The sequence below is a fragment of the Pinus tabuliformis genome, chromosome 2_1, assembly GCF_031772625.1.
Source record: "Pinus tabuliformis cultivar Carrire ecotype Pingquan chromosome 2_1, CPIR1, whole genome shotgun sequence".
Classification (NCBI taxonomy): domain Eukaryota; kingdom Viridiplantae; phylum Streptophyta; class Pinopsida; order Pinales; family Pinaceae; genus Pinus; species Pinus tabuliformis.
In genome coordinates, this window is record NC_142299.1 from 530974759 (window position 1) to 530995950 (window position 21192).

Consider the following 21192-nt stretch of genomic DNA (forward strand, 5'->3'; position numbering starts at 1 on the left):
AACCATGTGTAATATGGTGGAAATTCTAACTGAATAGACACTAACAAGTTGTATTACTACGAGTTGTGAGTCAAGTCTGATGACTAAATGTTGGATACCATGTGCAATAGCATCAGACAATAGCTCGACCACTTTTCTATAATTGATGATGTTGTTGGTGGAGCAACCAATATAGATCCATTGCAGACTCACTAACTCTCCATTTGGAGAAAATATAACCCATGCTACGGAAGATAAGTTCTCTTGTACTACGTCTAGCACCATCGTCATAACCAATAAAAATTTCAAGAGATACCGACATTTGCAAACCAAATGTAAAAGGGAATCAATAGAAACTGTGTGAAACTTTGAAAAGACACTCTGTTTTACAATATTTTGTGTTTTTTGATTTTTTGAGACTAAGCTATTGATGTTTCATGAAAATATGGGACTAGTTCGACCTATTAGTGCTTCATATCTTCATCGTGTAGAGGAACAAAAACAGGAGGAGGTAGTAGAACCATCACGGGTCACTGCATTAGGACGCGACATACTATGGGATCCTAATGTAACAAAGGTCCTATCAGAGGTAGAGTGCCACATGGAAGGTTGACACATGATATTGATAAGACCATGGTCGACTAGATTCTGTTGCAACTTCAACGTTATACTATAGGAGTGCCTAGTCGTATTGGTCAACTACTGCAGAAGATGACTCGTGCAATGTCATTCTATCATGAGAACCTTTGATTGTCTACTTAGATATTTGCATGTAGTTTTTTATATGTGTGATGTATGCCATATGTGTCTCGGGCACAATTTTTGTAAAACCAACCTTCATATATATATATATATATAGTGTTTTTGGGTTTCTATTGTACATTCAATATGATGTGATGTGAATTGAACATTATTTACATTCGTTGCAAATGTCCATATAAAACATGATTAGCTATGACATCTGTCAATGTGCTTAAATTTCTAGAAATGTGTTCATATTGTATGAAATTAAAATGCATTTCTAGAAGGAGAACTCTTAAAACCATCCATAAGAGGTGGAACTTCTCACTAAATAGAAACTAACAAGTTGTAGTACAACGAGTTGTGATTCAAGTCTGATGACTAAACGATGGATACCATGTGAAATAGCATCATACAGTAGCTCGACCACTGCAGTATACTCAGTGATGTTGTTGGTGGACGAACCAATAAAATCCCTTGTAGGCTCACTAACTCACCATTTGGAGCAAAGATAACCCATGCCGCAGAAGATAAGTTCTGAGCCATTAGGGGAATTTTGAGGTCTAAAATGGGCCCCCTAAGAAAAATGTACAACCAAAATAAAATTTATAAGAACCAATAGGATTCAAGATGATGATTTCAAGCATGGGGGATGATTCACCATTTTTTGAGTAAAAAAGTAAAAAGACTAAAAAATAATAAAATAATAAAACTACTTTTTCAACTTATCTCCCTAAGATTTTACTCAAATTTTGAGAGGGAGTACTCAGTGGATGCAAAATTTTAATTCCTTATCCAAGGAGTACCCATGTTGCACACTTTCGATGGACCCTGCTACATGAAAAATGAGAAATTCATGAAAAAACGTGATTGCAATCACGTTTTTTGAATTTCTCATTTTTCATGTAGCAGGGTCCATCGAAAGTATGAAACATTGGTACTCCTTGGATTAGGAATCAAATTATGCATCCAAAGAGTGTTTCCGCTTGGAATTTGAGTAAACCCATAAGGAGATAAATTGAAAATACAAGTTGAAAAATAGTTTTTTCTTTTTTCCCTTTAAAATTTGATGATGTAATCAAATCTTATTTTATTATTTCCACTATTATTTTATAATTTCCTTAGGAGGCTCATTTTAGACCTCAAAAGTCCCTAATGACTACGACTGGCACCATTAGCATAACTGATAAATGTTTCAAGAGATACCAACATCTACAAACCAAAAGTAAAAGGGAATCAACAGAAACTGTGTGAAACTCCGAAAAGACACATTGCAAACACACTCCAAACACCTATAGACAATATGTACACAATGAAACTAAACTTGATATCAAGCATAGGTATTTTGAGGTACAACTCTGTAGGTTTTAACCCAGTACAGAAATTACTTGCATACGAATTCTAAAACACAGAAAATAAAAAATGCGAGAGCTTAACACAGAAAACACATATACACAAAGATTTTCCCTTGGATCCCAAAACCGGGACTACTAGCTTGATTTTTCATTATGTTCCTTTCAATATTACAATACATATATATACATACTGAAGCATCCAATACCATGGACCGAAAACCATCATGCCCAAAACCATGTGCGAAAACCATGCACAAAACCATAGGTAGGTTCGCCCTACCCAATATAGGGCCCAATTTTTTTTTTTCCTTGTGGCACTGCCCCGTACCCCATAGAGGGGGGCTACCTACCCCCCTCAAACCCTTTGTGACCCCCCTGTGGTGAAGTAAAATTATGAGTGTGGACACAAACAATTCCTCTAGCCTGATAATGGGTCTAGCCACAACTGATACATTCTATGGAAGATTTCCTTAGGTTATAACCAATTAAGAGGGCCTACCTCTTAGTACGCTTATCTTGTTTGATGATGTCCTTGCTTGCTCACACTATCTATCTCTCGTTTCCTTCTTCAAACACTTGAAACAAGGAAACAACAACAAACACCAACCGTGATAATAAACAAATTGTAATTCAACCTACTTAACAAGTCAAGAAACATTAAGCCATGAACACGTAAGATGACACATCATGTAGGAAATAAATCGATAGTTGCATATATATTGAATCAAGAAGAGATTACAACCATTGCCTTGACGTTTCCGTTCTCCTTTGAAAAAACCAGGTTCCCACAAACTTCTGCTAGCATTCCATGATGGCCTAAAAAATGATAGTTTTAAGGCTCTTCCCCTTAGGCTTCACACTAAACCAAATTCACACTTTGGTTGAAGGGAAAGTACCCCTAGGGTCCTTTGGGCTAAGACTCTACCAGACTGAAAATTGCTTATACAAAGAAACACACACACACAGCCATCTTTTTTACTTTCAAGCAAATTCTAATGTTTAGGGTACATACCTAAGGTCCTACGTTCGAGAAGACCGTTAGGGTGCAAACCCTTCTTGGAGTTCCCTTCTTCTTTCTCTGATCTGCAAGACAAACAAATCAAAGAACACAACAATACATGTATAGAAGTTTATATATAAATCATCTTTATGCTATAAAGTTAGTTATAAAAAATCTTTAAGTAACCACTTTCATAAGAATTCAACACAAGAATCTCATAAGCATAAAGAAAGATTATTCGGGAACAAAGACGTGTTTCTTTATATATAAAGGCAAATAAAGTACATATATCGGAAAGATATCACCTGAACACCTTCAGCAGGCTTCAAGCAAGCTTCCTCCCGGATTCGTTCCAGCCTCCAGCCTCCAACAAGAGCTCCTTCCAAGTCTTACTCAATGATGATGTCAAGGATGAATGATCACCAATACACATGGAAACAAGGGTTTCCTATGCAAAATGGGGGAAGTGCAGAATGCACCAAGGACTTCAGACCTGGTCTAAGGGAAAAATCTCAGCATAATAATCTTGCTCTCCTTTCTCTCTCCCCTTGGCCTTCCCTTTGATGTCTTTTTATACCCTCTCCAAAGTAGTTTTTTAGTTAGGAGTTGGTTGGGAACAGTTGGGCCACGGGCACTAACAGGTGATCCAGCAGGTAAACCCGCGATCACCGCCCGAAAAAGAGGAAATTATATATTTTTTAAGTGTTTTAATAGATACACGTGGGTTGGGTATGACAGAACCGCGTGTACACGCGTTTAACACAGGGAAAAGTCGCGTATAGGGAATAAAACACTGTTTTTTAAATTTTTGGACCAGGTCTGGAAGGAGGGGTTGCCCTAGGCCATAAGTGCAGCCTCACAAACCATAAGAGTGAGATTTGGAGCTATAACAGATGCCCCCTAATGTATGAGGTCAGAAGGGGAACATGATGGCCGAAATACATTAAGTAAGTACAAGGAAAGGAACTCTGCCGAAAAACCGAGGTGGACTTCACCAGAATTCAGCCTGCCAAGCCACCGAAAGGAGATCAGAAAGAAACACTGTCTGAGGCGGGCATACCCATGCTCAGGAAAAGTAAAGCATGTCCGCATATCAAGTACAAGCGGATCCACTAAGTATACAAGTATAAATGACTGTAAAATACATAATGGATCATCTGATCATAATGAGTAAGTACATGTCTGAATATCACATATAAAACTGTCAATGATGCTGAAAGATGCAACGGATCACTGAAATCAAAGACTGATCCCATAAGGTACCAACTGAACATGATGGAATAGGATGGTACTACACTGCAAACTCAGGTGCCAGCATATAGAATGTCGCCATGACTGACTGCAACATATAAGGTGGAATGGTATCAACTAGCAGCAACAGGAGCAACTGTCAAGTGAACCAATGAATGCTGATACAACCTGAGGTCTTCACCGACCGCCGTGGTACATTTCTACACCATGGGAATAAATGATCTGAAGTCGACCATGTGAGAAATCGTTTGATTACCGGTCATTGATGTATACCGTTAACAAACGCGAGACTACTCACCGATAATGATAATGAGCGTCAAGGTACCCAGTACAATCTAACAAGTGTGAATAGATGAGCTGAAGTCGAACACCTGTAAGAATCTATCAATCAGGAGACAATGATGGTTTCCCACTGTCGATAGCGAGGAATCTGCCAGTAATGACTGCAAACCCCAAGGTACTGCCAAATGGACTCTAGATCTTTGCCCCAGAGCAATGAGTCGGAGTCGATAGGGAAAGATCCGCTAGAAGGAAGGCATTAAGGCATCCTCCATCAATCTAGCGCGAGTGTAACCCGTAGGCCAATAATGTGGAAGGAATCAGACGAAAAAGATGTAGTAACCCAACCGAAGTACGTTTCCGGCGTACACAAGATGTGGCTAGCGCACGGCAGAAACCCTCTGAACCAACCAATAATGAAAGCTGACACAGAGGCGAGGTATCCACCAATAGGGTCAAATGGAAACCAAGGTACTGCACGAATCCCAATGTGTGATAATGTATGCTGATGTCGAACACAAGGGAAACCACTCAGTCAAAGACCCATGATACTGATCGATGCTGAGCACAAGGTGACCTATCAATAATGAAAATAGGGCCAGGGTGCGGTCTCTAGGTCTGCCCTCAGAGCAATGTGTCGTCGTCGATAAGGACAAGACCCGCCAGCAAGAAGTCAATGGGGACCTTCTCAAACCGGCACGAGTGAAGGACCAATATAACTGATGTGATGATAGACATGACACTGACAACCAGGGATGGCCGACTGAAAAATGAGTCAAGAGACACCGCAGAAAGGCCGACTCAGGCTAACTTCCCTTGAACAAAAGCATGACTCAATGTGACTATGTGGCAGCATATAATGAATCTGTATAAGTTCGTCATGCAGGAGGCACGAACGAACTCTCCATATGATTGGAAGAGATAACCAATCGGGGGAGAACTGACTCGATAACAAGGTTATGGCTTACCTAAGTCAAACTAAATCCCACCCATGCGGAGGAGACTTTGTTTTGAGTGCTTTGTTCAAGGGCGACACGACTGACTCTAGCTGCCAACAATAAATGGAAATAATGTCCCTGTTCCCGCTCTTTTTAGAATATTTAATTTTTTTGTCTTTTTCTGATAAGCCGGAAAAAGAATAAAAGAATGCTATGGTACAGTGGAAAGAACGAGTGTCGGTGAAACAGATGATCTAGTTCCTGGGAAAGGAACGTTCCTATGCTCAATGCAGGGAGGTGAAAAACTGGTCAGTGACACTCAGAGGTATGTCCCTTCCACGGATCTGGGTATGTCAAGCTGCAGAGGTCAAGGGTATGCAAGGTTGATTTTTGCAGACGTCATGGTCAAAAGTGGGCTTAAACACGAGTCCAAGTGAAGCCGGCTATAGGCCAAAAGGTGCAAATGGTCAACATGCAATGCAGAAGTACAACTCAACACACATAGGAGCCTCTAGGGTATAAGGCCAGAACGAAGCGAAGAAGCAAAGAAGAATGAGTCTTCAACGCATAAGTCATGGCGGGACTACAGAGGACTCCCGAGCCTACTCAAAACGAAGCAGCATGGGCAACAAATGTCAGTGAGGTGCTAACTAGGATGCCCATGTAAAAGGATGGCTCTACCATCATGTCATGATTTAAAGAATCGGCGAGTGAAAATGGCTTGCGAACCATAACATGATGGGGTCGACCCTACGGTAGATGTATCGGTCAAATGGAGGCTAGTATGCATAATGCAACGGAAAAATGGTGTCCCTAACCTATATGCCAGTGAGAACACGATACCTGCCATGACGGGTCAGCAGTCATGGAACCGTCTCGAACCGTCGAAAAATGTCCAAAATGTCCTGAAAAACAACTCAATCTCGACATTCCAAGCTCCCAAGTTAAAAGTGACATGAAACCAAACAAAATAAAATTTTGAAAAAATTTTGCATTTTCAAAACTTATAAAAAGAAATTTTGGACTTACCATTTTCACCATTTGACTTGGAGAGCAAATTGTGGAGCAAAAGGAGCAAACTTTCCCCGTGACTTATTCAACCGTTCAAACTTGCCGAAAACTTCCAGGTAAGCACTAAACTTGTCTTGCAATCAATTGTGATAGTTTTTAGGAAGTTTAATTAATGTTTCACCGTTAGATTTTTGCAAAAAATTGCTCTGCGGCGTACACGCGGGTTGGATGTATATAAATCGCGTATACGACGGCCCTACACGCGACTGTGTATAGGGTAAACCGCGTGTGCGCAGCGAAAATTTTTTATACAAAAAACTAATGGATGAAAAAGATTTTTTCTTCCAGGATGACTCTCACATGGCGTGAAAGAGAGCACTCAGCTGTAGATAATGAAGTTATGGACAATGATGAGGCATTAGATGCCTTACGGGGATGCGGATTGCTAAAATTCTTCAAGTTGCCGAATATGAAAGCAAATGTGCGTCTGCTCGAGAGACTTATTGATTATTGGGATGTCGAGGAAGAAGCTTTTATGATTGATTAGATGCCACTCAGGATAGAAGTGGAAGATATATATTTCATCACGGGCCTTTCCCGAAGGGGAGAGGTAGTCCACTCCCGGGGCAGGACCCGGAATAGTCTCAGCGTGGACGACTATGTACAACTTTACTGCCCAGGTCATCGGAAGGTCGGGAGTCAGATCTCGATCCCACACGTGGCGAGTTTGTCACTGCGGATAATCCTGTTCACCATAGCTCGAGTGAACGGGTCATCTTCGCTACATCAGGCATCACGGGTAAACATGAGCGTAGCAGTGGACTGTCTTACCACGGTGTTTGACTGGTGTACTCCTCTACTTGCCAACATGAAGGAGCAGCTTGCTTCTATCAGGAAGGGACAGACCAAGAACTTTGGGTACGGAACCATTTTATGCACGTTTTTCTTCGAGAAGGTTCCCGCACTCCGCCCCAGGGTAGCAGTTCCCATCAGTAGTCCACGTGATCCACGTATGGGCCAGTGGGCTGACTTGATGAAACGTCTGGGGGGTGGGGAAGTGCCCAGGAATGCATTCGACGACGACTTTTTTGCTTGGTGGGAGCAACAGATCATCGCCATAGACGACTACCCCTATGCTGGACTGGATTTCCGAGGAGATCCTGACCTAGTGTTACCACCAGACGCAGCATGGGGCGAGATCGGTAAGATTTTTTTTGATTTTTATGATTTTATGATTTTTAGGATTTTTCAAGCATAATGATGAACTTTGAAAAATATATTTTTTTTGATGAGATTCAAATGACTAATATGATGATCATGTTCCAGACATTGGGCCTGTGCGACCAGATGGATTCCCACGGCACGGACGGCGTGGCCGAGGAGCCGAAGAGGCGGCTGCGGATGCGGAAAGGACCCTTGCCAACGTCCAGCGACACTTGGCGAGATTGAGCTATCAAGTACCGATGGCCGAGATAGAGGACCTTCCTCCAGATATGCAGCGTCATGTGGTTGGGATGCCACGTGACTGGGTTCGCGTTTTTCGGCGCGTGGCCAATGCTATAGTTAGTTATTTAGCTGCTCATCCAGAGCCGAGGCATTAGATATGCCTGACATGATTATGGGCATTTGAGTCCCAATTTTGTATATTTTGGACACGCATATGTACACTTGAGACGCTTTGCGATATATATATATATACAGTTTGACTTTTTGATGCATGATTTTATGATGATGAATGATTGATATGCCAGTCTAATGCTTGATTAGCGATAGAATCAGCTAACCAATTTTGAGATCTTGGAATGTGCAAATAATTAATGTAAATAAATGATCTTTGCAACAACCTCACCCTTAAATATTGGCGATATAATGATGGATCTCTAACCCGATAAATGTTATTTAACTGAGACACTATCAATTGAGAATCAAGATACACTACCAACGAGTCGATCCCATGAGAGATTGCCTCGGATAATAAATTGATAACAGCTGTATACTCGGCCATATTGTTTGAAGCAGGACCGATACACACGCCTCTCGATGTCATCAACTGACCAGTTGGGTAATAAAGTACCCAAGCTGCGGAAGCAAGATTCCGAGTGTGCCGACTAGCACCATCGGCGAATCCAAAATAAATCAAATCATCCATCAACACCTGCCAAAGCAGACCAAAAAGGGCTGATATCAGAAAACGCTCGATAAGATATGTACAAATATACATAAAACACAAAGAAGCCATTGCCTGGCCAAAGCTAAGCAAAGCACTTCCTGAGGTAGAGCCCGTCAGGGGGCTCCGCCAACTGACTCCTAGGGATGTTTATAGGTACGACGATCGAACCAATCAATATACTCTCTTCGGAAAATAAATGTGTCGGAGCCAAAGGGACCGTACAAACATCACTAGTCGAACTGGAGGACCGAGATTCTACTTCATGCACAAGGGAATGAAAGTATAACCGACGATGTAAATCTTCCAAAGGTCGATCTACGGCCGTCATTGCTTCGAATATCGCTTCATCCGATGGAAAAACAATATCCAAGAAATCCGATGCAGAGGTGGAATCAGGGGTCCGAAAATGAGCCACATCACCATCTATTTCTTTCCCAGAGGAAATAATAGAATGGTTATCTACAGAGTTATCGATAGATTCACATCTAGGTTCTGCTGCAGACATAAGAGATTCTATTTCACCCACCTTGTCGTCACCTGATGTGGTCACAGATGAAGCTAAGGTTCCAGGATTCGAAGAATAAAGAGTTTGGACAAACTCTCTCCGTAAAGGATCCCTGGAGGATGAAATTGTATCTATACCAGCTGTAGGAGGGGGAAGGTTAAACGTACCCATCAATGAAGAATACATCTCGACTCCTAGACTCTCAATAGGCGGACGGGGGTTACCCACTAAAGGAATGGTAGAGTCAGAGTTTGCTTGAGGATCAGCTGGACAATAGTCCAATTGGTCAACCTTAACGATTTTCCCCTCATAAGGAAAGCAAATGACACGAAATAGAGTCGAAACAACGGCTTCCATCTCGTATACCCAGTTCCTTCCTAATAGGAGATTATAGTCTAGGTTAGCATCTACGACTTCAACTTCGATATTAACGACCTTCCCTCCAACACATATAGGAAAGGCCGGGATAATCCCATGCGGCTTGTGAGAATGGCCATCAAATGCAGTTAAGACGGTTGGTGAAGGAACAGCCGAAGGTGAACCAATAGCCTTCCAACAAGACATGGACATGACACACGTGGAAGCTCCTTCATCTATAATGGTGCGAAAAATATTGATTTTCCGGTATGTTGACTTTACCTGAAAAGCCATATGATGAGGGAGTCTCTTTTTGACATTTGACATGTCAAAAGAGAGCACTAGAGAGTTAGCTGGATCGACTGCTCCAATGGCGGAGAGTAAAGCACTTCTCTGAGACGGACACGACTGGAGAACTTCCAAAGCGGACATAGCACATGGGCTTTGAGCCAAATCCTCCACAATGGAGTAATTTTGAGCAGCTCTAGCATTGGGTTAATTGTCGCACGTTTGGCAGAACCTTTCGGTATCCTAGGTATAGTCTCAACAGGAGGTCGCTCGATATGAAGGTCATTACTTCCGGGAACCGTTTTATCCTTAGATGTTTCGGCGTCACCATACTCACGTGACCGAGTAGTCACGTTAACGTTTGAACCCATCATAAAAACATTTGATGCTTTTTCCCCTTCCTGGTTGCCCCCTGAGGAGGTCCCAGGATTCGAATTTGCGCCAGCAAGAAGTTGCTGCCCTTGGGGAAACGGGTTAGTCAACACAGCTTGCGAACTAGAAGTCCCTTGCTGTGCTAACAAGCGCTGAGCGTCTTCGATTCTAGGGAAAAGATGAGTTAGATGGTCCCCACTGCATAACTTGCAAGGAAACTTGACTTTCTTTCTCGACTCACCCTTACCACCACCAGCGTTGTTGCCGGATTTATTCGCATCGGGCTTCCCATCCGAGTTCTTCTTTTTACCACGTCCTTTCTTTTTCCCATTGGAATTTTGATTTCCTTTGGGGTTATCGGATTGGACGGCGTTAATGGAAGAATTTTGGGAAGCAGGAGGATTAGACATTGTGACTTGGTTGTTAGGAGCAGTTTGTAATGACAACTGCTGCAATTGATTCAACAAGTTCACTGTAGTCGAGTCTACAGACCCCACGATACCATCCGCATGCGGACCTGGCTTTGGCTTAGCTAAATCAACCTTAGATCCAGGAGCATCTGGCAAGTACTTTTGGAGGATCCCAGACTGAGAGTAGATCAGTTCTAATTGCTGGGCCCTGAAAATGGCTTGCTCCTCAGAATAGACCCCAGACATGGAGACATCCTTGGAGATCTCAGGTTGCAAAGACTTCAAAAACCACTCTAGATGGTACTCCGGAGGGATTTCGGCTTTAATGAGCCTTTTTCTCCGTCTCCATTCCTGTATGTGATCAGAAATGTGGGTTGCCTTATCCTGACGAAAGGTAGCCAGAAGTTCAGTTCCGGCATCATAGCGGACAGGCAACTGGAAGTGATTCAAGAAGATATTGGCTAAGTCAGCGAACGATGTAAAGCTGCCCCCTGGCAACTCTATGTACCATTTAGCCGCATTACCAGTCAAGGTGCGTTGAAAGAGTCTCAACCTAACCGAATCTTCGATGAGGGAGTTAGATGAGCACCACAAATGGAATGTGGTTACATGATCGCCCGGATCTTCACCGCTCTTCCCTTCGAATTTTGGGATGTCCGAAGGGAGTTTGGTTGGGACCGGAGGCCAGGCTGGATTGTATCTGATAGGGTCGTTCGTTAGCTTAGTGAGATCTGGCAAGTTTAACGTTGCCAGAAATGGAAGCCTAGGAGGACCTAGGGGATTCCACCCAGACTGGGCAGAACTCCCCAAGTTCTGAAAAGATTGTCCTGGGATTTGAGAGGCACCAGGCTGCCCCAAGTGACCAGTAGAACCAGCTGAACCAAAGGGCAAGCCTTGTGGTCCAGCAAAATTCGGAGTTTGACCAACTCCTGCCGTATAAGCTCCATAGCTTGCAAAGTTTCCTCCTAAAGAATTGTAAGGAGTCGATAACCCCTGATATGGGTTCCAAGCCGAAGCGAGGGGAGGAATACTTTGAAACATGCTAACCGTGGAATACGGCCTACTTCCTTGTTGGCCAATAAATGGATTCGCAGTTCCTGCGTTACTAACCCCAGGGTTATTCCAACCTTGGAAAGGATTGCTGCTTTGTCCTATTGAAGAAAAAGGCATGGATCCTACCGTTGGGTTGGAATGTGGAATATGACCACTTCCAAAAGGAAAACCCTGAAATGAAGCCGATCCGCCCATCATGGACGTAGCGGCACTGAACGGAACTGACGGAATACCCTGTGATTGGGTGCCAAAAAGGAAGGAACCAGTACTAAAAGCATTGGTTTGGGCATTTCCACTCGTGGACGGAATGGAGGTAGACCCAACCAAAGATGTGCTAGCAAACGATCCGAACAAGGAAGCGGAGGGGATGGAAATGGTTCCTCCCCCTTGCACCGATGTTGGGGTTTGCATAGTCGCAGCACTCGTGGAAGCCATGCTTCCAGTAGTGATCATAAATGGTAAGCGCGTAGCGTAACCTGGACTCGCTGGTCTATATAATGGAGGCCCAACGTATTGCAATACGTCTGGGTAACTAGATGGTAGTGGAGAATTTGGAATCACTAATGATTCTGAAAGTTCTTCTACCTCTACGTTATCCTCCGCTTGAAAGCGAACTTGAGAAAAGACTGGAGCGTCCCTCTCTTGTTCAAAAGTACCAGGCCTTGCTTGGCCGCTAATATCCCCGAGAGGAGGATCAATCCCCGATGCGTCAGCCGGCGTGGGACGGACCCCACCGGTAGTATTCCCTCTGCGCCTTCTAGGAGAAGGCTCTAAACTAGGTGGCGAGAGACCACGAAGTCTTCGAGACCGTCTTGGAGACCGGTCAGCCACTTTGAATTTTTTTGTTAAGATCTAACTAAAGACTCAAAAAAAAAAATTAAAAGCTAAGCCGACTAGGAGCACAGAGCACACAATATAAAGTTCCTAAAGATACAGCCAGTCAAACAACTTTCAAGTATTTCCGCTCCGGGTGATTGAGACCGGACACCAAAATACGAGAAAGTGAATCAAAGGGCCTTCCGAGGATAGTCTGGGATGATGAGGGCCCAGTCCTATCAGCGAAGGTATCAGAGGAAGTTACGCTGACCTCCTAACAACAGTCTGCGCCGGTGCAAGCCCCCAAGCTTCGCAAGGGTGCCCTCCGGAAGTACTGTCGAGAGTGATACAACGTCAACCTTAGGTGCCACGGGATTCCCCTCTGCAGCCACCTATGCAGATCCCTATGAGAGGCAACTATGGGTACCAACTCGTCGCAGAAGCCAGGCGGAACAGTCGTGAGGTAAGTTCGGACAAGTAGGAGAGGGGGTATCTCTCTTCCCTGTCTTCACAGACCCTCGTGCTTAACTCCCAGATCCGGAGCTTTCCTGGTCTCCCTAACGCTATTGGATTTACTCTCTTTAATCAGACTCTTATGTTTGACGTTTTGTGTGGCCTTGGAGAGTTAACTCTCCACTCGCCTAATCCAAGGCCCTAAAATCCTAAACTTGTTGGTGTAATAACTAAAACAAAAAGTTCTAGTGGATTTTAATTAAGCGCTTGATTTTATTAGGCTGTTCTTTAAGTCAAAGGTAATGGAGGTGAAACTTGTGGTGTTTTATGGACGCAAAAGAAATTAATAAAACCTAGCTACATGCACATGCACTTTTGTTTTCGATGAATAGCAATTTCTATGAGGTTCAGAAGGCACTTGTAATATAAATAATTTTTTTTTTCCTTTTTCTTTTCAGACTCCACACTCACAAAAACTAACAAAACTAAATATGCCTAAAAAGAGATGCAAATCTTTCCCTAATGCAAGAACTAAATGTGGATGCACGATTCAAAGACTACTCTAAAAACAAAGAAGGAAAGTTGCTGCTTTACCAAATTTTGTCTTGCCACTGAAATGCTTAGATAGAAGATGATTTGTTACTAATCATTTCGTCCAAACAATAAAAACAAGTTTTAAGATAAAAAACAAGGCACTTTCACTTCGCGAAAAAGGAAATCAGATGAGAAGCAAGTTTAAGAAAGCGAAACTCAAAAACTTTCAAAAGATTTTCTTTCAATCAAACCAAAAAGTCTTTTTCAAAGGAAAACTCTCAAAAAAAACTAACACTAATGATTGATAAACAAGCCACCAAACACTTTTGTGAATTGACACCTTTCAAATGATGAAAACTCAACAAAAATAAAATGTGTTCGAAAACGCTTTTGACAATCAAAAGCAGCAATGAAAGTCCAAAATATCAAAAGACAAGTTTCAAGAAACTGGTAACAAACAAATTTCCCGAAACAAAGGAGTAAATGGTCATAAAAACGATTTCGTTAAGCAAACATAAATGTCATGAAAACAAAATGGACACAAAGATTTGAAGACAATCTTCCCACTCTGCCAAAACAGAGCAATCAAGATTCTTAAACAGAAACCTTGTGTGTCAAAAATCAATGACTCTTGCAATCAACGAAAAACAAGACTAGCACTCCTTATAACTAGAGAGAGTTCGAAACAAGATGCCCCCTGTTAAACAGAGAACTGTCACTGGGAATTGACTGTTTTAAACTGACCCAAACCACCAGACAGACATTCAGCAAAAGAAAAATTATAAATCTTGAAAATTATGTGATATACGCGCCTGCAATTATTTGCAGAATGCGTGTACACGCGACTGTAACTAAGGAAACCTGCGTATACGCGGGTTTACTTAGTGCAACTTGCGTATATACGCTTCTGTAATCCAGAAAAAGTGCGTATATAAAGTGTTTCAAGAAAAATAAAAAACACAAACTGAAAAACTGGAAAAGCTTGGAGTTCAAGAAAATATCAGACAGTCAGAACCAACAAACAGAGGGACTGAGCCTTGATTGGCTTGAGGACTACCCAAACTAGGAACAACAAGAGTGTTGTCCCCAGCGGAGTCGCCAATTCTGGTTGAAGGGAAAGTACCCCTAGGGTCCTTTGGGCTAAGACTCTACCAGACTGAAAATTGCTTATACAAAGAAACACACACACACAGCCATCTTTTTTACTTTCAAGCAAATTCTAATGTTTAGGGTACATACCTAAGGTCCTAGGTTCGAGAAGACCGTTAGGGTGCAAACCCTTCTTGGAGTTCCCTTCTTCTTTCTCTGACCTGCAAGACAAACAAATCAAAGAACACAACAGTACATGTATAGAAGTTTATATATAAATCATCTTTATGCTATAAAGTTAGTTATAAAAAATCTTTAAGTAACCACTTTCATAAGAATTCAACACAAGAATCTCATAAGCATAAAGAAAGATTATTCGGGAACAAAGACGTGTTTCTTTATATATAAAGGCAAATAAAGTACATATATCGGAAAGATATCACCTGAACACCTTCAGCAGGCTTCAAGCAAGCTTCCTCCCGGATTCGTTCCAGCCTCCAGCCTCCAACAAGAGCTCCTTCCAAGTCTTACTCAATGATGATGTCAAGGATGAATGATCACCAATACACATGGAAACAAGGGTTTCCTATGCAAAATGGGGGAAGTGCAGAATGCACCAAGGACTTCAGACCTGGTCTAAGGGAAAAATCTCAGCATAATAATCTTGCTCTCCTTTCTCTCTCCCCTTGGCCTTCCCTTTGATGTCTTTTTATACCCTCTCCAAAGTAGTTTTTTAGTTAGGAGTTGGTTGGGAACAGTTGGGCCACGGGCACTAACAGGTGATCCAGCAGGTAAACCCGCGATCACCGCCCGAAAAAGAGGAAATTATATTTTTTTAAAGTGTTTTAATAGATACACGCGGGTTGGGTATGACAGAACCGCGTGTACACGCGTTTAACACAGGGCAAAGTCGCGTATAGGGAATAAAACACTGTTTTTTAAATTTTTGGACCAGGTCTGGAAGGAGGGGTTGCCCTAGGCCATAAGTGCAGCCTCACAAACCATAAGAGTGAGATTTGGAGCTATAACACACTTCTCCCTCACACAACTAGAGAGCTACAACTATGAAAAGATTTTTGTTTACTCCAAAATTAATTAGCACTGACACACCCACATTAACACTTCAACACTAACACTAACACTAGCTTGTGCTTGGGAAAAAGGGAGGTAGCATGAATGGATGGGAGATGGATCCTCTTCTCATGGGAGAAGGTCTTATCTCTTGAGGTAGTTCCATCCTTATAGGGGAAAGGAGCCCAAACTGACATCCTCAACCCCATCTGGCCAAACCATTTACTAGACATCCATTACGAAGCTTCTAGAGCTGGAAGCTTCGGCTCTTTATTTAAAAAACTTTCCATAAGAGGACTGGTGCAACTAGAATAAATTTCAGTCGCTTCGGTCAGTGATAGGGATAGTGTTAATCCTTGCATATCGGTGCGAGGAGGACAAGGGCCATTAGATATGGTCTTGTAAACTGGGAAAAATAGAAGATTTTGGGGAAATGGTGCAAAATGGAATTGTTCTTCTCATGAAGAGGGACAAAATGGGAGTTTCTTCATGAAGGGAAAGCATGTAGGGTTCACTATAGAGGTCCTCTGTTAGGTCCCTATAATACTAGTGATTACCCCATTACTATTGTAGTTATACCCCTTATTAATATTGTTGTGCCCCTATTGCCCCCATATTGTTATTACTGTGCCCCATAGAATCCCTTTATTGTTATTTTTGTGGCTTTATATTATTATTGTTAGGTCGACTAGATTATATTGTGACTCCTTAGAGTCCTATATATAGAAAGGAGGTTTTGTCATTTGAATCATCCAAGAATTGTTAATTTATGTAATGTAAAGGAGGTTTCCCCCTTGAAGAGGTTGAATTCTAAGGCGTTGATCTATCTTTTCTATCTTTTTCTTGAGCTGGTTTCATAACATTTGGTATCAGAGCTTTGGATTCTAGGGTTTCGCTGCTCCAAACAGGTCATTGTGGAATTTTCGCTATAACTCTTTTTCTGTGATGTTTCAGAAGTCGCAAAAAAAACCCATTTGAGAAGAAACCACGCTGAACCTTGGATCCGAATTTCATATCTTTTCATGCTATATTTGAGGAGATATGATCTAAGCAAGTTGGTATTTTTGCAGACTCCTGAATTACATTCCAAACAGGTGACCTGGGGAAAATCGTCATAACTTTCTCTCTGGGGATTGAATTGAAATTTCGTAAAAAGGTATAGAAAGAGGATGGACTATAGTTTATTGTATGCATTGTTCAGATGCAAAGGTTGAAACAGTGACTCGTGGCACGTCGTACAAGTTCTCTCTACTGAACTAGTCTATAATCAAGTCACTGTGGGAGATTTCGCATAACTCTTTATTGGAGAATCCAATTTGGGTCAGACTTGTGGCATTGGAAAGAGGACACAAAGGACTACTGCAGGTCACTAATTCAGAACTATATGATCAGAAAGTATAGAGATACATCAGAGGCAATATCAAGCTCCTACAAAGTGAAAAAAGGTGTGTAGATTTTCCTAAATTTTTGCTAAGCTTGGTTTGAAAATTTGTTTTGAAGGAATTCAAAGGGAATAATAGAGCATTATTATCAGTAATTGATGCCACAAGGAAAGAAAATTCAAACACCTAGTAAGGAACCTGAAAGCTCTAGCATGACTCATGAAGAAGAGGAAGAAATGCTACATGATATATCAAAATTACAAGAACAAGTGCAACAAATGTCACGCTCACAAAAGTTAACAGAAGCTAAGATAAATGGCGTGGAAGCTAAGATGAATGGCATGGAAGCTAAGATGGACAATTCGAAGATAGATTTGAACACAAATTTGAAGACAGGCATGGCAGATTTGACAAATTTTCTACAAGAAATACTTACTAATGGTGAAAAGGTAGTAAAGGAAACTCATGATGTGAACAAAAGAAATGTTAATCATGATATCATAGACTCTAATGTGGGATCGAAGACCCACCATATTCCAAAAATCGATATGAGGAAGTTTGATGGCAAGGATCCCGCCACATGGATATTACAGATGGAGCAATTCTTCGATCTCAATAATGTGCAAAACACACAAAAGGTACGTATGGAAACTTTATATTTGGAACCAAATCAGTTTGTATGGTATCAATGGCTTTGCTCTCGTAAACAATTTATCACTTGGGCAATTTTTACGGAAGAATTGATAGCACATTATGAGGATACAAAAAGCAACACTTTTTTTAGCCAATTGATAAGTCTCAAACAAAAGGGTTCAATAATGGAGCACATTGAGGAGTTCCAAAAATTGAACATAAGGGTAAAAGATATTCCAGAGGAGCATAGGATTGATGTGTTCATAGGGTCTTTAAAGGATAATATCCAACATGATGTTCGCCTTTGGGAACCTGATTCATTAGAGAAGGCATTCAGGTTAGCAAGAAAAATGGAAAGCAAAATTATGGCAACCAGGAAGCATACCACTCACAACTATAAAGATGGAAGTGTTGTTGCCCCTAGTCTTCCACAACCTATAAGGTTGACACCACAACAATTGGAAGAAAAAAGAGCAAAAGGGCTTTGTTACAGTTGTGATAGCAAATACACTAAAGGTCATAAGTGTGCTGAGAAGAAATTATTCTACATAGATTGTGAAGAGGAAGAAGAAAAGGAGCAAGAAAGGTCAAAAGAAGAGGATATACTCCAGGAACAAAGCCTAGATGAAGAAAAATAAATCCGACCATATCTTGTAATGCATTGGCGGGAATTACCACTCCTCAAACCATCAAGATAGAAGGACAAATCAAGAAGAAAAAGGTAATAGTGTTGATTGATTCAGGAAGCACCCACAATTTTATTCATTGTAAGGTAGCAAAAGAATTGAATTGCTTCCTATATCCAGCACCAGAGTGTCAAGTGATGATTGCAAATGGAGGAACAATAAATTGCTCTGGAAAGTGCCATAATATCAAGCTATCCATGGGAGAATATGTATTGACTAGCCCAATGCTTTCCATTCCAATGGGAGGTGCTGATGTTGTACTAGGAGTCCAATGGCTACAATCCTTGGGTACAATAGCTTTTAATTTTCAAGAACTTTTCATCAAATTTTCTATGGAAGGAAAGGAAGTTGAATTAAGGGGTATTGCAGGGAAACCAGGAAAGATAATCAGCTCTAATGGTATGACAAAGCTTCTAAAAAAGGAGCAAAGAGGTGTAATTGCACAATTATGTTCGCTAGATGTTTCCACATTGGAATCATCTATTTCTCCAGATCTCCAAAAAGTCTTGGACAATCATTCCAAGGTATTTGAGACTCCCAAAGGTCTCCCACCTATGCGTGATCATGATCATGCTATTCATCTGATTCCAGGAAGTGTTCCTCCAAACATCAGGCCGTACAGATATCCCTATGTCCAAAAGAGTGAAATTGAACGTATGGTTGCAGAAATGCTAGAGGCTGGTATAATTCAACCGAGTCAAAGTTCTTTCTCTGCTCCAGTAGTATTGGTGCACAAGAAGGATGGATCATGGCGCATGTGTCAGGATTATAGGGAGCTCAACAAGCTCACTATTAAAGATAAGTTCCCCATTCCTGTCATTGATGAATTACTGGATGAATTGCATGGATCAATTTACTTCACCAAGTTGGATCTTCGTTCAGGATATCATCAAATCAGAATGAAGATTGAAGACATTCCGAAAACATCATTTAGAACTCATGAGGGTCATTATGAATTTTTGGTCATGCCTTTTGGCCTTACCAATGCACCTTCAACATTTCAAGGTTTGATGAATTCAATTTTCAAACCATTCCTTAGAAAATTTGTGTTAGTATTTTTTGATGATATACTAATCTACAACAAGTCTTGGAAGGATCATGTTGAACATGTTGACAGGGTGCTACAACTATTGGAGGAGAAACAATTATATGCAAAAAGATCCAAATGTTTCTTTGGAGTCCAGGAGGTGGAATATTTGGGTCATATTGTATCTCATGAAGGAGTTAAGGTAGACCCTAGCAAAATTAAAGCCATTAAGGAATGGAAAATCCCCACATCCATAAAGCATCTGCGAGGATTTCTTGGGTTGACAGGGTATTATCGCAAGTTTGTTAAGAATTATGGGAGAATAGCAGCACCTCTAACAACATTATTGAAGAAAGATGCATTTTCATGGACTCGGAAGCAACAAAGGCCTTTGAACATCTTAAAGAGGCAATGTGCCAAGCACCGGTCTTAGCTACACCGGACTTCACAAAAACCTTTATTGTGGAATGTGATGCTTCAGGAAATGGAATTGGTGCTGTTCTAATGCAAGATGAAAGACCCATTGCTTTTGAAAGTCGTCCAATCAAGGGAAAGTTTTTAAGCAAAGCTATTTATGAGAAGGAAATGTTGGCAATACTCCATGCACTTAAGAAATGGCGACCCTACCTAATGGGAAGACACTTCAAGGTAAAAACGGATCATGATAGCCTTAAATACTTTTTAGAACAAAGATTATCCTCTGAAGAGCAACAAAAGTGGGTCACAAAGATGTTGGGTTATGACTTTGAAATCATCTACAAAAAAGGGAAGCAAAATGTGGTGGCAGATGCACTCTCAAGAAAGGATGAGGATGTGGAAGCATTGTTGTGCGCCATTTCTATTATCCAACCAGATTGGATAAACGAAGCAAGGGAGGAATGGAAGAATGACGAAGAAGTGTGGGCACTTATTCGAAAGTTACAACAAGATTCCAGTATGTCTGATACATTTAGCTGGCAAAATGATTCGTTATGGTACAAAGATCGCTTATACCTCTGTAAGAATTCCCAGCTAAAACAAAAGATTCTTATGGAATTGCACACTTCTCCCTTAGGAGGGCACTCAGGATTTTTAAAAACTTACCACAGGGTTAAGAAGGAATTTTTTTGGGATGGCCTTAAATCAGATATTCAAAAGTTTGTGGCGGAATGTTTGGTTTGCCAACAAAATAAAGTTGAAACAATTAAGACACCGGGTCTATTACAACCTTTATCCATTCCAAGCCAACGTTGGGAGGAGGTTTCAATGGATTTTATCACAGGTTTACCCAAGTCTGAGGGAAAGAGTGTCATCATGGTGGTAGTTGACAGACTTACCAAGTATGCACACTTTTGTGCATTATCACATCCATTTAAAGCCAGTACAGTTTCTACTGCATTTATGGAAACAATTCAAAAGCTACATGGAAACCCAAAGATTATTGTAAGTGACAGAGATCCCATTTTCACTGGAAATTTTTGGACAGAATTATTTTCTTGTCTTGGTACTCAGTTAGCTCATAGCTCATCTTATCATCCTCAATCTGATGGGAAAACTGAGATAGTAAACAAATGTTTGGAAGGATATCTTCGTTGCTTTGTATCTGATAAACAGACACAATGGGTCAAATGGTTGCCTCTGGCTGAATGGTGGTATAACACTTCCTTCCATACAACAACAAAAATGACCCCATTTATGGCACTTTATGGGTATCAACCACCATCCATCACATCATATTTAAGAGAAAATTCTAAGGTTCAGGCAGTGGAACATCACATCGAACATCAACAACAAGTCCTCCAACTCTTAAAGG